The sequence below is a fragment of the Rhodnius prolixus genome, unplaced genomic scaffold, assembly GCF_049639745.1.
Source record: "Rhodnius prolixus isolate KJV_2025 unplaced genomic scaffold, Rpr scaffold_15, whole genome shotgun sequence".
In the NCBI taxonomy this organism is placed as follows: Eukaryota; Metazoa; Arthropoda; class Insecta; order Hemiptera; family Reduviidae; genus Rhodnius; species Rhodnius prolixus.
Window position 1 is genome coordinate 2977730 of NW_027411605.1, and position 20417 is coordinate 2998146.

The window sequence follows — 20417 nt, forward strand, 5'->3', positions numbered from 1 at the left end:
GCCGCCCTAGTTTAATCTATCTATTTATGTCTGTTGATAAATAAAATATATATGAAAAACGAAAAAATAAATAAATAAATAATTGCCGGAAGCTAGAACTTTATATTTCTATTGAGTTTGACCGGAAACCGATTGTATCTTAGTAATTAAGATTCCTTAACCGGAAGTAACATTTTGCCAAAAAAAAAAAAGACGGAAATACTTAAGGGAGATGGATTTGGGTAGGCTGTCCTCTTAAGCCCAATGTTCAATACTATGTCTCTTATACTATGGGTTTGAAGTTAACTCCAATACCGGAAATACCACATTATTTTATTGGATTTTTCCAAAATAGCTCTTACAATTTTTCCTGAAACATCGCAGAAACTTCAAAAAATAAAATAAAAAATACTTTAACCCTCTAATTTGACTTAATAATATTATTTGTTCAAATTACGAAATAAAAAAAAATTAAATTTTAAGGAAGAAGAAAATAAACCGAATGAATTTTGAAGAAAACTTTGGAGGAGTAAGTGGGGAAGGGGAAAAAAGGGAAACAGTAAATAGGCTTCCAGAAGTTCTGAGACAAAGAAGGATGAGTAAAGTTTTCACTAGTGTTACATCCTGCTGGCAGGAGAAAAAAAAAGGAGGAGAGATTGAAAAACAGCCTCAGCAATGGGCGCGCTGGAGATTTCTATTCTGGGTTTGAGTCGGTTGAAATTAGGACAGGAAACAAAAACTTTATACATAAGGAATACTCTGAAGGAAGAAAGAAGAAGCGTTGGAGAGACGGGGGTGAGAAAGTGAATGGAAAAGTGGAAAATGCGGAAGGAACTAGGGATGGGGACACTCAGAGGGCGTGCAGTTGGCTAGAAAAGGAAACAGAAGGAGGAAAAACCTTCTGGCCCGAACGCCAAATGCAAAAAAGGAAGAAGAAGACGAAAAACTTTGGAAAAGCAATTAAAATAGAATTTTCTCAAACAAAATTAATTATGTAAAATTTAAATATCTGGAAATACATGGATAATCTTTAACTGGGGAGAATAACTTTATCGTAAAAGTCCAAAAACAAAAACAAAATCTAAAAGTTTTTCTTTCAAGATTCACAGACTAAAACTGACACCTAAAACTGCCAAGTCAAATCAATGCAATGTAGAGTGCAACAATTAGAAGAAGCTGTGCTTTAGCTTTAAGCTTCATTTTTTGGGTGGATGGGGGGGGGGAGTTTCTAGCTTCACCGAAGTCAAGACTTGGGGAGGTTTCATCAAAATGAAAGTTAATCTCACCGGAAATAATAATAACCCTTTCTTCTTTTTTTTTGCCTATTTTTTTTAGACATTCCATAGGATCTGAACTGTTCCGTAAAGAAAATTATGAGTGAAAAGTTGTATCCAGAAAATGGAACTAAGAAGATTGGAAAACCGTAATACCAACTATAAGTAGCAAGAAAAGGTTGAATAACTTTGGTGCAAGATAAGGGTTTACTGTTGTCCATTATTTTTGGTGAGTGATTCATAGTTTCAATAAGATGAAAAAAATAATTGCCAGTTTCAGTCGTGATACATTTATTCTGCCGAGCTTTCGACTCCTTAGGGACTAGCCCTGAAAGATGACCTGGTCCCTAAGAGGGTCGAAAGCTCGGCAGAATGAATGTATCACGACTGAAACTGGCAATTATTTTTTCATCCTATAAGGGTTTACCTCCCACACATCGCCATCTTCTTGACGATAACGTTTTTCTTTATACAAAGATTCCTGAATACAGGACGAATAAACGATTAAGAAAGATTAATTGTGACAGAGTTAACTCAGGAAAAACAAAATCGACAAGTACCTCCCACACATCGCCATCTTCTTGACGAAAACGTTTTTCTTTATACAAAGATTCCTGAATACAGGACGAATAAACGATTAAGAAAGATTAATTGTGACAGAGTTAACTCAGGAAAAACAAAATCGACAAGTACCTCCCACACATCGCCATCTTCTTGACGAAAACGTTTTTCTTTATACAAAGATTCCTGAATACAGGACGAATAAACGATTAAGAAAGATTAATTGTGACAGAGTTAACTCAGGAAAAACAAAATCGACAAGTACCTCCCACACATCGCCATCTTCTTGACGATAACGTTTTTCTTTATACAACGATTCCTGAATACAGAACGAATAAACGATTAAGAAAGATTAATTGTGACAGAGTTAACTCAGGAAAAACAAAATCGACAAGTACCTCCCACACATCGCCATCTTCTTGACGAAAACGTTTTTCTTTATACAAAGATTCCTGAATACAGGACGAATAAACGATTAAGAAAGATTAATTGTGACAGAGTTAACTCAGGAAAAACAAAATCGACAAGTACCTCCCACACATCGCCATCTTCTTGACGAAAACGTTTTTCTTTATACAAAGATTCCTGAATACAGGACGAATAAACGATTAAGAAAGATTAATTGTGACAGAGTTAACTCAGGAAAAACAAAATCGACAAGTACCTCCCACACATCGCCATCTTCTTGACGAAAACGTTTTTCTTTATACAAAGATTCCTGAATACAGGACGAATAAACGATTAAGAAAGATTAATTGTGACAGAGTTAACTCAGGAAAAACAAAATCGACAAGTACCTCCCACACATCGCCATCTTCTTGACGAAAACGTTTTTCTTTATACAAAGATTCCTGAATACAGGACGAATAAACGATTAAGAAAGATTAATTGTGACAGAGTTAACTCAGGAAAAACAAAATCGACAAGTACCTCCCACACATCGCCATCTTCTTGACGAAAACGTTTTTCTTTATACAAAGATTCCTGAATACAGGACGAATAAGCGATTAAGGACGATTAATTGTGACAGAGTTAACTCAGGAAAAACAAAATCGACAAGTACCTCCCACACATCGCCATCTTCTTGACGAAAACGTTTTTCTTTATACAAAGATTCCTGAATACAGGACGAATAAGCGATTAAGGACGATTAATTGTAACAAGAGTTAACTCAGGAAAAACAAAATCGACAAGTACCTCCCACACATCGCCATCTTCTTGACAAAAACGTTTTTCTTTCATCCGGGACTAAGTTTTTAAATCAAAATCCATAGAAAATCTATTTTATTTTTTTAGCCCGCTTTCCATGAAAAAAATACAAAATAAATAAACTCGAAACTGTTCTCTCACAATCATAATGACACTGAGAAATCACTTACGCACAGATCTCCAAATCATTTCTCAATCACGTGGTCAAGTAAAACAGGAAATGAGTGGGAAGGGGGAAGGAATTCACAGGTAAACTAAGTGAAGTGCAATAAAAATAAAATCACGTTCCTGGAGAAAGTAATTTTTAAGAAAAAAAAATTCTTTAAATAACTCCAGAATTTTTTCACTGTTTTCTCACCTCTCTCTCGCTCTCTCTCTCTCTCTCTCTCGGTTGTTTTAAGAAAAACTAATATTCTGAAGAAAATGTTTTTCAATTTTGGAGAAATTGCAGTTTTTGTTTTTTCTCGATTTGTAAGAAAAAAAAAAATGTTCCCAATATACAGGGTGTTCATTTTAAGACGGCTCAAATGCATTTCATGCTTAAACGGTTGTTCTGAGCAAAAAATGGTAGTGGAAAAATTTGTTGCCTGTCACCTCTAGTTTCAGAATATGTGACTTGATTTTAGATTCCTGCCCGCATACGCGGCTGACGCGCGACCAAAAATGAGGGTTCGCAGTTGACCCCCATTTTTATATAAACACTTTTAAGGAGTATAAAATGTTATGAAAGAAATCGGAAACCGCAATTCGATATTTTCAAAATTAAAGGTGCTAGGCCATTTCAAAATCTGGATATTTATTAATCATATTTCAATTTTTTTAACTTGTTATCAAAGAGAAAGAAGAGCACGCGATAGGTCATTTTTATGTATTTTTTCATCCCCTTTCTACTAAAAATATTGCCAAGGCAGTAAAGCTAGTATTTTTCTTAATATCGGGAAATAAGTCGTTTTCCGAGTGATTTTTTCTAAGAAAAATCAAATGTTAAGAGCTTTCGATGTTCTCAAACATACTCAAAATGGCTAAAAAATAATTTGTCATCTGTTACAAACAAGAAGGTTTAATAATTATTTGGTAATTTTGGGAGAGTTGCGTTTAATTACCAAAAAAAATTGGAAACCTCCTGCCACATATTTAAGTGATCAATATCTTTGTGTAAAGGATCAATCTTATTCCTTAATTTATCAAATAATGCACTTTTACAGCATGAACTGTGTCTTGAAAGGTGCCTCCTCAGACTCGCAAGCCAGGTTAGCCAGGAGGTTATCAACTGCTCTCTGTATCTGAGGAGGCACCTTTAAAGGCACAGTACATGCTTCACAAGTTGAGTAAAGTGTATTATTTGATAAATTAAGGAATAAGTTTGATTCTTTACACGAAAGATATTTTTATTTTTTTTTTTTTTTTGCGCATCAACAGCTGAGGTCATTAGCGCCCGGAGCTTTTTCCAGTGCACTGCCGGCCTCCGGACAGTGTTCTCTCATTACAGACAACACTGTCCATCACCGGACAGTGAGCTGTAAGAAGCTCCTAGGAAGAGAAAATCTAAGGGTCAGCTGCTGGATTCGAACCCGGGACCTCCGCGTGGGAGTCCAGTATGCTAACCTCATAGCTAATCCCTTCCCTTACGAAAGATATTGATCACTTAAATATGTGGCAGGAGGTTGCCCAATTTTTTTGGTAATTAAACGCAACTCTCCCAAAATTACCAAATAATTATTAAACCTTCTTGTTTGTAACAGATGTAAAATTAATTTTTAGTCATTTTGGGTATGTTTGAGAACATCTAAAGCTCTTAACATTTGATTTTTCTTAAAAAAAAATCACTCGGAAAACGACTTAATTCCCGATATTAAGAAAAATACTAGCTTTACTGCCTTGGCAATATTTTTAGTAGAAAGGGGATGAAAAAATACATAAAAATGGTCTATCACGTGCTCTTCTTTCTCTTTGATAACAAATTAAAAAAAATTGAAATATGATTAAAAATCCCAGATTTTGAAAAGGCCTAGCACCTTCAATTTTGAAGATATCGAATTGCGGTTTCCGGTTTCTTTCACTTTTTATACACTTTAAAACTGTTTATATGAAAATGGGGGTCAACTGCGAACCCTCACTTTTGGTCGCGCGTCAGCCGCGTATGCGGGCAGGAATCTAAAATCAAGTCACATATTCTGAAACTAGAGGTGACGGACAATAAATTTTTCCTCTACCATTTTTCGCTCAGAACAACCGTTTAAGCATGAAATGCATTTGAGCCGTCTTAAAATGAACACCCTGTATATTGGGAACATTTTTTTTATATAATATATAATATATATATTATATATTATTATTATTATTACGACCGTTTTTATTACGAAATTTTCTTTATTGAATTTTCCATCTAGAAATTCACAGAGGTATTTTTCTTTTAACGTTATGGATCAACATCACAAAACCAAAAATCTGGTATGGACCTACGTATGGTTGATTTCATCCAGAACATTCTAATTTTCAGCTTATACTGATTTTGTTTATTGTTAAGTATAATTAGAAAGTTTGATTATTACTTGAGATTTCCGCTTTTACAGCAATGACGCTAAATTTAAAATAAAAATATAAAATAAAACAATTTATATGTAAAAATATTCCATTACACTATACTCGTATTAGCAAAGTTACAACAGCCTCCACTAAATACTTTAGAAATATATTCAATAAAAGTTTACCACGGGATTTGAAGATGAAACCACGATAAAAGTTAATCTCCTCTTCACAAAACAAAATTATAATTAATGCGAGTTAATTTCCACACGAAAAACAAAATTTGGGTAAAGATATATATATATATATATTAATTAAATTTAAGAAAGTTTTCTCATTCTGGAATAATTTAATTAAAATTTTATTTACGCTACAATCTGGAATACTAATAAGTTGGAATAGCAGTTTGCATGATTACGTCTCAGGAAACAGCTGTGAACTGAGTAGTAATGCGAAGAATACGAGGTGTGGCTATTAAATAACGAGACTGATGCTGCTACAGAAGAACTATGCATGTGCCAAATCCTAACGACCGATAGCTGTGCACAGCGTAAAGCCTTTTCTTTCAGATTGCAGTAGAGAAAAATCTGTCTGACTGGAACCGTCGTTTGTGTAAGAGGTGTAGAGTTTCGTTTTGCCGAAAACATGGATACTACACATGTAGTAGAGCTACGCATTGTCGTGAAATTTCACACAGAAACTTGGTGAAACCGCTACTGAAACTTATTTTTTATTAAAAGAAAATTTATGCCGATGACATTATTAATCACGTGCGCGAGTTTTTTTGAGTGGTTCAAGGGTTTCCAAGATGGCCGAGAAGAACGTCGGAGATGATGACCGCCCGGGTCGCCCACTTCCACGTTCAAAACTGATGAAAATATCGATTATAATTAATCAACATTACTACCGGTGAGGTGCTTGCTCAATTCCGTGAAAGAGTAAGCAAAAAAAAAACGACCTCGATTTGTGGAAGAACAAGTCACGGGGTTCTCCGTGACAAGAAAACGCGCCGCGGCTCACACTGCATTGTGTCTGTCGCAAGACGTTTCTAGCCAAGTACAACATCCCTGGCCTGACCTGGCCCCATGTGACTTTAGTTCTGTTCCCCAAAGTCAAAGTCTGCATTATAAGGAACACGATTTCAGTCCAGTTGAAGCTGTGAAAGAAAAAGCGGCACGCGTCATGCAGGAGTTCACAGAAAAAGACTTCCAGCACGGTTTCTGGACAATGGTAAATTCGCATGGAGCGTTGTAGGGATAGGGAAGTGGTGTATATTGAAGGTGATAATAACTAAATATGTTTAAATTTAAAATAAAATGTTTTATAGCAATAGTCTCGTTATTTAATAGCCACACCTCGTACGTATTAAAACTCGGAAAAGGTTGGGCTAGATATGCAGCAAAAGTGGCTCTTTTTTTTTTTTTGCAGGTTTATCACTGTGCCCATTACAGCGATGCAAGCGTATGCTGTGCCATTTAGTGCTTCGATCTGTGGTCTAAACATGATTCAACAACTCTAATCGGCCGTTTAGCGCTTACGCTCGAAACGGCAAAGAAATGAATTTTAGCTTACTGGTCATGAAATGTGCGTGATTAATGTTAAAAAAAAAAAAAAAATGTGAACAGCGGAAGTGTTGGAACAGATCGGGGAGACAAGAAGTTAGTGGGTTACAGTATTTTGGGGACACCGCTTCAAGGCTATTCCTCATCCAGATGAAGGAGTAAAGCAAGAAGAAGAAATAAAAGAAATATTCAGTTGGTTTGGGGGTTTTAGCACGAAAAAGGTACTAATTAAATATATTAATTACGAAATTGTAAGACAAAATGAATTAATTTAAAAAAAATAAATAATTAAACGAAACTGAAGTTGAAGATGAGCTGAGAGGTTGAAGGAGAACCAAGTGTGAATGACAGGTAGAAGGGCTCACAATGAAAATTAGCTGAAGGTGGAAAACCTGCTCTGTACAACCCATTATTCTACAGCTCTCTTTATCTGATATGGCGGTTAATTAGAGAAAAAGTGGTTTGGTTTAAGATGGAGGAAAGAAAAGCGGGGTAAAACCCCTGACGAACAACTGCAGACTTTCCAGACCACTGATTAAGAAAAACTGAGGGGTCAGCCCATCCATAATGGGTGATTTTCCACAATAGAGAAAAATCTATGGAAGAGTTAATACGCAACGTTATCTAGTGAAAAAATTAAAATACCCTCCAAAAAAATTCCCACAGGGAACATCTGTATGGTGAGATTAAATTGGAGGGAGCTGGAGATTATTTACTGGAAGGAAAATCTGATGCAACCACTAAGACGACATTCTCTCTAGACTTAAGTTAGACAAAGATGTAAAACTGCATAATGGAAAGTCAGATGGTGACAGGATGGGACAACTGTTCTCCAGGTTCCCTAGAAACCACATAGGGGAACTGTCCAATAATCTCACATCTCTTAATCGTGCTAACAGGTGAAGTAGGAGAACCCTACGAACATCTGCAGTAGGGGAACTTTCCCACAACTTTTTTATCCAGTACAGAGAACGTCATGAAGTCCTGGGTCTTAAGGTGTGACTATGTAAGGAAACGCGTGCTTCTGAGGTACTGAGCGCGCCTGTAAATAATCCAGAGAAAGTCAGAGTAGTACCCAAAATGTGGAAAAGGATGTACTTTCCTTTAAGGGGAGGAGGTTTTTGGGGAAACTCCCATCTTCCGGCTAAACACTCTCTCTGTCTCTCTCTCTCTCTCTCTTCTTACAGCTTACTGGACTTCACCAGCTATTAACCTGGAATGAACAATGCTAGATCTTTGCTGGAAGAATTGGAAGTATGGTATCTGGTACCAACCCAGGGATTAGCTATTTCCTGCAAGCCTTTCCACAATCCCTGTGAATTGCAACCTGAGGGCCAAATTTTTTTTTTATTTTTATTTGTGATGCCATCATCAGGATATTAAGGGAAAACCTTTTGCAGAAAGGAACTAGTATAACTGACTACCGGTTTTTTTTTTTTGGCATTTTTTTCCTTAGAACTACCATCCCTCTTCAGTAAATCAGAGGAGCGTTGGGGGGGGGGGGACATATGGTTGCCATAGAGGGTATTCTGTAACTGCCGGTTTCCACTTCTATTCCTGGAACATCCCTAGGGAATCCGGAGGAATTCCTGGAGGTGATGCAATGCAACTGCTTTTCCGTGGCACTAATGGAGGAACCATAAGTTGAACAAAGGTTGTGTGAACCAATTGTATTTCCCATCATTATCATCATAGCCATTGAAATGAAAATATATATATATATATATTCTATTAAAATTAAATAGATTAAGTAATGTATTTGCGAAGTTTAAAAAAAAAAATCGGACGCATTTAAGAAACGTGTAAACCTCAGAATGCCCTACAATCACCTGTACAATGTTTAAATTACCACCTAAAACTCCGAAATTAAAGAAAACCGTCTGATATTTCCCCTCCCCCCCTAATAACAGATTTTCTTTATCCCATATTTTTTTTACAATCTCCTTAATTACGTAAAAAAGGATCAAACTGGTATAGAAACACAACACTTGCGATTCAACAATAAATAGTGGAAACAAAAGCTAAAGTTAAAAAGATAAAAAGTATTATTGGAATAGCGCAAAGTGAAGGCCAAAGAAAAACTGCTGCAGATGGAAGAAACGTGAACTATTTTGTACTTCATGCAATTATGGGGGGGGGAATAGCGCAAGGGCCAGGGAAACGGGAACGGGAACTTGGAAGAGAAACTCTCTTAATGATAAATGATAAGGGGGAAAAATGAAATAATGTTTTAAAGATATAACTTAACGTATAAAAAGTTAATAGCCTTCTAAATTACGAGGAAAAACTTGTTTGGAAAATTAATTTTTCTTATCCTAAAATGAAACTTAAAAATAAAGTTTAGTCTAATCAAATAATTGAAAGGAAAAATCAGGGCAAAGAAATTTTATTATTGAATATGGTGCCCAAAATTCGTAGAGGGAGGCAAGAAAATAAAAAAATAGTTCATGAGGAAAACAATTGTCGTGTACCAGAACTTTCAACAAGATTTTCTTTTTAATTACACATTTTGGGGTAAGTGGAAATCAGACGACTTTGAAATGGAAATCTTTTTTGGTAATCTCCTTTTTTTCGCGGATTACCATAACGACTTCTCTTATACGAACAATAGAAACAACAAAAAATGGAAAAGCAAGATAACAAAAACAAAAACCCATCAATACTTGACCCAAAAGTAGAAGCATTGACAGACCCTAATTCCAGCCGGAAATGGTTTCTATTAATTTATCCAATAAAAAAAAAAAAAAAAAAGACGACGCACAAAACCGAAAATTATTACTGCAAAATCATTCGACCACACTTCCCGGACAAAAGAAAAACGAAGAAAAAAAAGGAAAAACATACTTTTTCTAACACTTACTTTGTAAAGCACCAAAATCCAGCAGAAAAAAAAATGGAAAAACTAATTTTCCTTCCCTTAAAACTACACTAAATTTCCCCACTCCAAAAATAATAATACTATAGAACAAAGATGAAGCTTCAAGATAAAATCGAGCAAAGAGATAAAATTGTGTGCAACCACATAAAACACCATATGGAGGAGAGAAGTCGTTACGAAATTGAGTCGATCAAAAAAGGTCGATTTAAATAATTAAAATATATCCCTAAAAAAAAACTTAATACTTTAAATATATAGATTAAATGGGGGAAAAAATATGTATTATATATAATGTATAATAGTAAGTTATAATAGATTTAAGATTATATCCTAATTTATAGTTAAAATGATAATTATAGAGCGTTGAAGTTGTTAAAAGTTTTGATTAAATAATGCTACTTTTAAAAGGGATGTTGGGTAAAAAATGGAGCAAAATTGAGAGGTTATATTAGGTTTGCTACTACTATATACTACAATATAAGAGATAAAAGAGTATTGCGTAATGATAAAAGATAAAATGCTAAAAAATATATATATTTATATACCTGATTAGATTTTTTTTATATATATATAAAATTAGCACAAATTTTGATTATGTTTTTTCTAATAAATATTTAGCATTTCTTTGATTAAAATGGAAAAGAACTTAATTATATTCAAAAGTCAAAGAAAACTTAAGTCTCCAACATATTCTATTTTTATTGTTTTCTTAGAAAAAAAAAGTCTAAAACAAATATCACAAAAGGGTGTAATGATAAAACGGAGGTTGCGGTTGAAATAAAGAGGGATAGAACCGGCGTAAGGTGTTACAGCTGTACTCAGTCACTCTAGTGAAAACGACTGCGGTAAGACCCACCCTGGTGGCCGGGCTGAAGATGCGCGCGCATCACTTTATAGGCTACCCCCCCCCAAAAAAATAAAGAAAAAACTTCTTCCCCCTCCACAATTACAGTCCTACCAACCACTACCTCCAACAATATCGTACCATATTCTACTAACACTGATATAGAGGATATATTGGTAGTAGAGTGGCCTGGGGTTTCCACGGGGGGGGGGTAGCCTGGATTGGGAGCAAGTTGGGGGGGGTTGAACACAGATCGGTGCCTCTGCTGCCTCAAGTGTCCCACATTTACCTACCAGCCCTTGACCTGTCGCGCTACTATCGCTACTTTTACCAACCACTGCCAGAGCTAAAACTGTTCAATGCCAGCTACGGCCGTTGGGCAGCAGCACTTTCCTATCTTTTTGGCCGGCTCTACCATGGCCTTGCTTACTGCGCGCTGGATTCAGTGACGTCATTAAGTAGTGTGTGCGAGAGAGAGAGAGAGACTGAGAAAACGTTCCTCTTTACTCATAAATACTTGATTATGTTCCAGATCCTAGACTAAAAGGACTCCCCCGGATCTTTTTATTTTTCCTTACAAAAATTTCGCCATAATTTTAGAAAAATCAGTACATACTTCCGGTGGACCGAATTTAACCAAAACCTATTCAGGGCTTCTCCTCCTCAGTTGGTAACTTTGAAGCTAAATACGATTTACGGTGGATACAAAACAAAGATATACACCCTTTCCCCCCGCAGAGGCCATTTTGGAAAAAACAATTTTCCTGATTCAGAGGAAAGTTTAAAATGAATATTTCCGGGGAGAAAAACTGAATATTGAAAATCTTACTTAGTAGAGTGCCCTGAAGGAAATTAGTGACCAGAATAAGGTCTTTCTGGTTTGGGTACCTGGTCATTCAAGGACATAAGGGATTTATTGGCCCAGGAAGGCTCTGCGGGACACTTCAGTTGGCCCAAAGCCCTGTTTTAGGGTTTCGAAATGTGTTAAGTCTGCGGCCATTAACTTATGGGTGCAGAGTAGGGCTCAGGAGTGGTGGCTTGCCACCACTGGGCAGAGACAGGCGAAGGAGTTCATCAGAGGCTGCTATTCGCCAAGACTGACCGCAGAATTAATCCGTCAAGGCCGCGTGGGGCTATAAGAATAATTGTTATTGCCTATTAACTGGCCACTGCAGGCTCAGAAAACACATGTATCACATGGACACCTGGCAGATGATAGCTTCTGTAGGTTCTGTCAAGAGGAAGAGGAGGAAACGGCACTGCAATGTGTTGTGTCAGTGTGAGTGGCTAGTCTGGGCTAATGATGTTACTGCTCGGGGGAGGAAAAGCCAAGGCCTGTGAGAGCTTTACCCAGGGAGTCGCTCTCCAGCATTAAGAGTGTGATTAAGCGGACGGGTCTGTAGGGTGAGCTCTAAAGTCGGGGAGCCACAATACATCCATAGGGGTCGCGGTAGCGTAGGCCTTGAGGCCGCCCTAATTTAATCTATTTTAGTAGGGGGTAAGAGAAGGTAAAAACCATTTCCGGTACGCTAGGGTGCTCGAAACTTGTTTGAATGCTTACCGATTCGAAACTCCCTTAGATATTTCAAACTTCCCTACTTCCCCCCCAAACAGATGTCCCATCATAAATTGGGATCATATATATGAAAACAGACAATAAGGCAGGGGGTCGCCAAACTTTTTTTGATCATGGACCCCCGATATAATTTTTCAAAAATCTCCATCGACCTCCCCATAAAAGTAATTTTCAGTTAATTAAAAATAAAACTATCTATTAGACACTGTGTTTGTACAATTACTTTATGATTTTAAACATTTTGTTAAAATAATTTTACATTGTGTAACAAATAGTTTTATGAAAAATATCTTCAATGTTGAAATTTAAATATCTTAGTATTTATTAAACAATAAAGTAACTACAGTATTACTTCTTAATTAATGAGATGGGTGTGCCTGGTGTTTCTTTGCAAGGTTCGCTATATTGGGTTCGAAATTGTTTTACGTTCGAATCCCAGGCTCAGATCGACCCCTACTTTTGTTAAATAGACCCCTGGGGGTCTTATATAGACCACTTTGGCGACCTCTGCAGTAAGGCAATAAATGAGAACAAATAACGGGAAATAGTTTTCGAAACCAAATTCAGCGTTTAGAGGAAATATCAGATAACTATTCTAACGCATATGATGCATTTAAATTTGGTGCCCAGACCCATGTTTAGCTCCCTTTTTTCCAGGAATGATAATATGCTGATTCCAAACACCTGAACATCCACCCCCCGCTTCCAAATAGAAAAGTCAGAGCCCCACTAATGTACGCCGCCATTTTGTAGATTACATATTTTACAAAATATCGAGAGTAAACATTCGGTCCCCCTGGCAAATAATTTTCGATCCCACGCATTATTGCATAAACATGAGTAAGGCATCATTATGTTTCCTGGCTGAACAGATCGAAAGCGCTGGAAATGCGTGTACTCTGTGCGCATACCTGAAGGGCTAACTGGCTAATTAGCCCTTATTAGCATAAAAGTTAATTAAAGGTGAGCAGTGTTTAAAAGGGAGCCTGTGATGTTGCTAAGTATGTAGGCTATACTCGTACATATTAGTGTCCCCTCTCACAACCTTTTTTGCTTTTTCTCATTTTCTCCTACACATTTTCTCCTGCAGTAAGAGACACATACTGTAATCGTGCAGATTTTCTATTTTGAGATATTATACCGGATGTATCTCCGTTGTTTTTAGTACGAAAGAGTGGTTTTTACAAATTGAATCCTTATGTGGGTATCTGTCTGTATCATTGTACGTAAAAATCGCCAGAGGATATCCTATTCATCCAGGTTTAGAATAAAATCAACCTTCCGGAAGAACAAATTTCCCCACCCAAAAAAAACAGCTGAAACGACTTTTCTTTAACTTGGTATATTAGTTGCATATACGCAGATCTGAAACATTTTCCAAGGAAATCAGACAATGACGTGTACACACGTCGAACGCAGGGGGCAAAACAACCAAAAGTTTACGTCAATAATTAAATTAATTTTATCGCACAAGTCGCTGAAAACACGATATAGAAAACTCCACTTCAACCTGCAATCTCATATAAATCCTCTAGCTCAAAATCTTTCTTCAAGAACTCTTCCTGATAACCCGGACAAGACGTCTTAAGAGTCAGTGGCCTCGTGATTTCCTCTCCAGTGAAGAGAGTGACTAACCATATAATGTTTTGGAGTGTTACTACTGGGTAACTTCTCCACTCGTTTGTTACTCTGTTACTTATAGCGCCAACGCGCTGATTGTACCACAAAATAAACGAAAAAACAAACATTTTATACCAAGAAAATAATACTACTTTAGTGAAATATACGGTCCTGACTATTCACGTACTGATGAAGGAAGTTACATTTGTCGCAAAAAATTACACGTTTAAATATCATTTTTCAACCGGAAATGCCTATTATTCAATGAATTGTTCACGTATTTAAGAATTTTTTCTCAACAATGGCTCCTGATTTTTGTTTTACGTTAAACAAAAAAAAAAAGAAACATTGAAATCTGCACGATTACAGTGCTTCCTATAAAGAAGAGGAAATGGAATATTTCCCGGAGAATGAAGAAGCGCCTAGTAACTGAGTAACTAGTAAAGATATTGTAAAAGAGATGATTAAATGGAAAAAGGAGATAGCGAGAGATTAAGCGTGCAGAATTATGGCACCCGCACTATCCGCGCCACTACATTGCTTAGGAGAATTAGAGAGAGAGATGAACGGGACTATGAAGGTACAGGGCAGTGGGACTGCAGCACGTGCTACATACATTCAGAGTTTCCATGTATGCATACACAACACACACTGTGGAAACTAAGAAACGGCGCCATTTATTCTTATATTCTTCCTAGCCAGCGTAAAACAAGAATAATGACGAAAAATGAGAGCAAACTAATATGAATTGCTCTGCTAACCTGAATGAAAATAATATCCTCTATTCGCCAACTTCTGCTTTCTTTAGCTCCTCGTATAAGAAAGCTGCTGACTCACGGAGACCGGAAACACAGTTGTAATCGATGTACTCTTCATCAACTAATAAATCAACTTCCGGTGGTGGATGAAATTCCGAACTTCTGGTCAGATAATACAATAATCATAATTAAATAATCAAATCGAAGTTATTATCCAGTACTGGGAACCTCAAAATGTTCAACAAATCCCCTAGTTTTCACCAGCATTCGCGGGAAAATAGAAAACCCAAGAAATTTTGCCAATATAAGGGTAAATGCTTAGGTAGACAGTGAATATAGAAAAAAGAAATATTGGAACTATTTTTGAAAACAGCTCAGAAAATTTGATAACTAATATTTTAATTGGTGATAAATCCCAACCATCCCTTTCCTGGGACCAAAGTGCCCCCTTAACAGAGATTATTCAAATAAAAATTGTAAAATTTTCCAACACTTCAACCCGCTTTTACGAGCTCACAACCTGCTGTCCCAAACTATACAGCCTTCCGGTCGAATTCTCCCCGAATCCTGAAACCGTCGATGACCTCGCCGGATTGCATTGAAAGAAAATGGCATCCTTTGAATTCACTTAATCGGTATCCTAAATCGGCTGACTAATGATGGTCATCGTGGTGTGGCTTTCCAAAATTCAATATTTAATATTAAATAAAAAAATTATAGAAGGACTTTATATTAAAATTAAACGTCAAAAAATGTAAACTTCACGAGACTCTGAAGTTTAAATCAAATCGATAGAAGGGAAGGGATTAGCTATGCGGTTAGCGTTATTTTCACGCGGAGATCCCGAGTTTGAATCCAGCTGCTGACCCTTAGATTTTCTCTCTTCCTAGGAGCTTCTTACAGCTCACTGTCCAGGTGATGGGTAGTGTTGTCTGTAACGAGAGAACACTGTCCGGAGAACGGCAGTACACTGAAAAAAGCTACGGGCGCCAATAACCTTAGATGTAGACGCGTCTTAAATATCATTTTTTCTTTAAATCGTTAGATCAGAAATTCTCTGAGAGCTCATTGAACGTCTTTTTTTTTTTATAGTTAAACCGGAAGTGTGAAAATTCGAATTTTTTAACCAGACATTTTTAGTGAGAAAACCAATTTAGCATAAGTGCATGTTGTTATTAAAAAGAAAAGAAGAAAAACCTTCAAGACTAACGAAAAAACAAAACACAAAAACAGAAAATCTTTGCAGAGAAAGAATGCAGCATACGTATGTATGCCCGTTCATCTCTTCCATGCAGAGTCTTTGGCCTAGTGTGAATTCAATGATAAAGAAGAGATCTCGTCACAAAACTAGAGAGAAAGAAAATGTATAAATGAAAACCCCAAGCGAATACAGACAAGAAGTTTGTTTGTCTGTTTATCTTGAATTTCCCCCACCACCACCAAAAAAAGAAACACCTTAAGAAAATGGAAATCTAAGGGCTTAGAGTCCCCCTTTCAAAATTTTTCTTCACTACGAAATATTACTTCTGAGAGTCAATATATTGTAACAAAATCATACGTTGGCTACCGATTTTCTCATCGGTTCTTGAAAAAAAAGGAAGTCAGTATTGGCCTATTACGTAACCACTTACTAAAATGTTGTTTTTAATGTTACAATTTTTGAAAACCGTAAATATCCGGTTTTGATGTTGTCTATTAAAGTCGGAAATAATAATTTTTTTAAAATAAATTTCTAACAATTAAGTTATACTAGACCTGCAATACACGAATGTTATGCGTGTATAGTAGAAGTGTTTACTAAATGTGCACAATGGAATCAGGATAACAAATCGACAGCGAGGTATCAAATTAACTTGGGTTTAAATACTACTTAAAATTTCCTTAATCGATAATTATTTATACATTTAGTTCGTCTAGTGATTCTGGTTTTAAGCTCTATATGTGCAACAATTATTAATTTATAAAGAGCGAAGTATAAACAGTGTTATTTATAAATCGACCTTTAATATTAAGCCCTTTCAGAAAGCACATCTCGGCTTACCATCTAGACGTGCCCATCTCTGCTTACAAACTTTATCCTGATTATTAAATTCCAAAGCACACACACACACCCAAATAAAAAACTTACACTTTGGTAAGCTCCACGCAGTCAATCCTTCTTTTTTATTGATAAATCTTAAAAGTTTAATAATAATTTAAGTTATTTTGTAAATTCTTGTTAGATAACAAGTACTATATATAAAGTTTTTGATAAGTACTAGCAAAATAGTTGTATTTATGTGTGCATGTTATGCACTATAATAACATAAGCAAAGTACTTAGTATCTAACGAAGTCCCTTACACCCAATCTTCTCTTGCTCCACTCCTCGTGGACCTACAGTAAAGACTAAGTTCCTCCCCCCTCCCGCAGTAAGCTTATCTGTTTGTAAAGTAGGATATGAAACATTATAATGTTCGTTTGAGCGAAAATGGTGTATGCAGGATAGATAGCAGCATGTTCTCTCTAACCACAAGTTAGCCTTTTACTTGGAGCATACATTTAAATAAATTTTGGTGTGGATACGAATTAAAACGTATTCACAGTCTTTTAAAGGTTCGTTAAAATATTGATGTTGCTCAGGGCATGTCACACATTGTCTTTATTTTGAAATTCTTCAACGAAACGCCAGTTCATTCATGTTTCTATAGTGGTAGCCATCTTTAAAAATGTAATTGTTCCTAATTCCGTCCCCTTAAAAGTAGTCTAAATTTCATCCCCGGGACAAAAATTTGTTCAGAGTTTTGACTTTTCATCTTATTTGAGATTTGTGTATCAATATATAGTATTATAAAAAAACACAATATTCTTTATTACCCAATTTTTTATTTTTTTTATTTCTTACTTGTGGCCGAGGGGACGAAATTAAGATCACTTTTTTTAAACAATTAAAAGTGTATTTTATTTAAATTATATTTTATATTTACCTCCACACTAGACTTAAAAGAACAGAACTAAATAGACGCTATCGACTACTCAAAAGACTCTTAGACGACAGATCAAAACTCACTCTGGACAACAAAAGACTGATTTATACGTCTATTTTGAAACCCATCTGGGCGTATGGAATAGAGCTGTGGGGTTCAACCAAACGTTCCAATCTCCAAAGGATTCAAATGCTACAATCTAAAATTCTTCGAACTATTGTAAACGCTCCATTTTATGTCTCCCAACCTGGACTATACACACTGGACCTTAACATTTCTTTTATCACCGAAGTCGCTGTAAACACGATACAGAAAACTCCACTTCAGCCTGCAATCTCATATAAATCCTCTAGCTCAAAATCTCTGCCTCTAGAACTCTTCCCTGATAACCCGGACAAGACGTCTTAAGAGACAGTGTGGCCCCGTGATCTCCTCCCAAGTGAAGAGAGTGACTAAATAGTCTGTTTTGGAGTGTTACCACTGGGTAACTTCTCTACTTGTTACCTTATCATTTACTACTCTATTGTATCATTGTTACTTATAGCGCTAATGCGCTTATTGTGCTACAATAAGAAATTTTGTCGAAATTATTTATTGTTGAAATGTTTTATTTGACAATAAAATTCAATATACTGAAGGGGGAACGAAATTTGGGCACTTTACCCTATTACTACAATGAAAACAATCTCCCAAACTTTTGACGGATTCCCAGTATTCCTCTTTGTATAAAATAATGCGTAGAGCTATACAGGGAATGGGAATAGACAGAGAATAAGGCCACCAAAGGCAGTTTTACCATGGTTACAATATTAAGCTCTTTGTGACATGGGAAACACCACATCCATCGGCTTACTCTGGAAATTGTAACGAAACTCTTCTCTGTCTCTGTCTCCAGTAGGATGTCGCTCTTAACCACAACTTGTTATGAACTGGATCAAAGTGGGTTTCCTAGGTATGGAGAATTCAATTAAAACGGCTCAATTAATTTGGTCGCATCCAGCTAGAGATGGAGGAAGATGCAGGACTTGTGATATGCTGCGGCGGCAGGCGGCACAAGTGGTCTCTCAATAAAGACAGAAAGCTTGCTGGATACCCCCTCTCCACACTATCTCTCTCTCTTTCATTCTCTCACTGGTAACTAGATTGTCATGTGCATGTGTGTTCGTGCGTTTCTATGACGTAAGGTTAGATCAGGTGTAGAGTACAATGTTCCCCCCGTATAGCGGCAGATTATCCCGCTCCCTTCCCCTAACGTCCCCGGATCCAATAAGAGCTCGGGATTAATTTTTGGACCAATTAAATAGCTGGTTACATGTTTAGGGCCCAACCAGTGAATGGGATGCGAGAACTTTCAGCCAATCAATTATATGCTTCTTTATTGGTTCAGAGAGAGAGAGAGAGAGAGAGAGAGAGAGAGAGAGAGAGAGAGAGAGAGAGAGAGAGAGAGTTCCGTTTTAGAAATACAATTTATCCTTTTAACTATCTCTACATGATTTAATTAATTTTATAGTTTTTTTTTTTAATTTCCTCCCAAAAGAGGAAACTGCTCAGATTCATGCATCAATACAATACCACAGTACGTGCAGAAATAATCGATTTATAAATTTGGGCCAACGGACGTGCTCAAAAACCACTCTTTGATCCCTCCCCCCCAAAAAAAGGTGGGGAATATTTATCAAACGCCCCCCACAGGAACAATGTACAATCGTAAATGCATAGTTTAGAAAAAAGACGAAGGAAGGGGGGATAGGAATAAAGGAACGATAAAGGCGGCCTAGCTCAGAAATTATTACTAGGAAAGGAAATCACCGAGAATAAAGAAACCCATTTATAACTGTATTTTGAATCCTGATTCCGTTGCCTAAGAATTAAGATTAAGATTCTAATAAGGAAGCCCTTACGCCTGCGCCACTGCGACCCCGTTGGATCTATTGTGGCTCCCATCTCTCTAAAGATCAGGTTTAAAGCTAAAGGTATTGCGGTACTAGTCTATATTCCCAATGGTTAATATGAGAAATCTATAGTAAAGTATTTTAGACGGTTATAGGCTAGACCCGCAAAGCTAAGGTGTATTGCGGTACTAGTCTATATTCCAACTGGTTAATATGAGAAATTTACAGTAAAGTATGTTAGGCAGTTATAGGCTAGACCCGCAAAGCTAAGATGTATTGCGGTACTAGTCTATATTCCCAATGGTTAAAATGAGGAATTTATAGTAAAGTATGTTAGGCAGTTATAGGCTAGACCCGCAAAGCTAAGATGTATTGCGGTACTAGTCTATATTCCCAATGGTTAATATGAGGAATTTATAGTAAAGTATGTTAGGCAGTTATAGGCTAGACCCGCAAAGCTAAGATGTATTGCGGTACTAGTCTATATTCCCAATGGTTAAAATGAGAAATTTACAGTAAAGTATGTTTACTAGTCGCCTCAGTCCACGACACCTAATTTGGTAGTTGGACGTAAAGCCCGTCTGAAAAAATAGGCATTACTTTACTTTACTTTTTATTAATTCGTATTAGATTTGAAATAAAGCGCTTATTTATTAAGAAAATAATAAATAATAAGGAACTGTCCAGCGTATTCTCTATTTGTAAATTCGCTAAAAACCGCAGCATTATGTAAGTAGGCATTATGTACGATGCGAGTAGGCTATTTGTGCAAC

The 20417-nt window shown here is 36.5% G+C and overlaps 1 protein-coding gene across 2 annotated transcripts in view; it reads right to left on the reverse strand.

The window, feature by feature from the left end:
- aPKC (protein kinase C iota type) overlaps positions 1-20417 on the reverse strand; it is a 555703-nt gene that overhangs the window by 479562 nt on the left and 55724 nt on the right. The window contains exon 1 of one of the 2 annotated variants that reach the window (XM_074129613.1): positions 10535-10837. The exons of the other annotated variant lie outside the window; for it this stretch is intronic. The gene's annotated coding sequence lies outside the window, so the exon portion shown is untranslated. Of the gene's footprint in view, positions 1-10534; positions 10838-20417 lie in introns of those variants that run through there. 2 annotated transcript variants of the gene reach the window in all.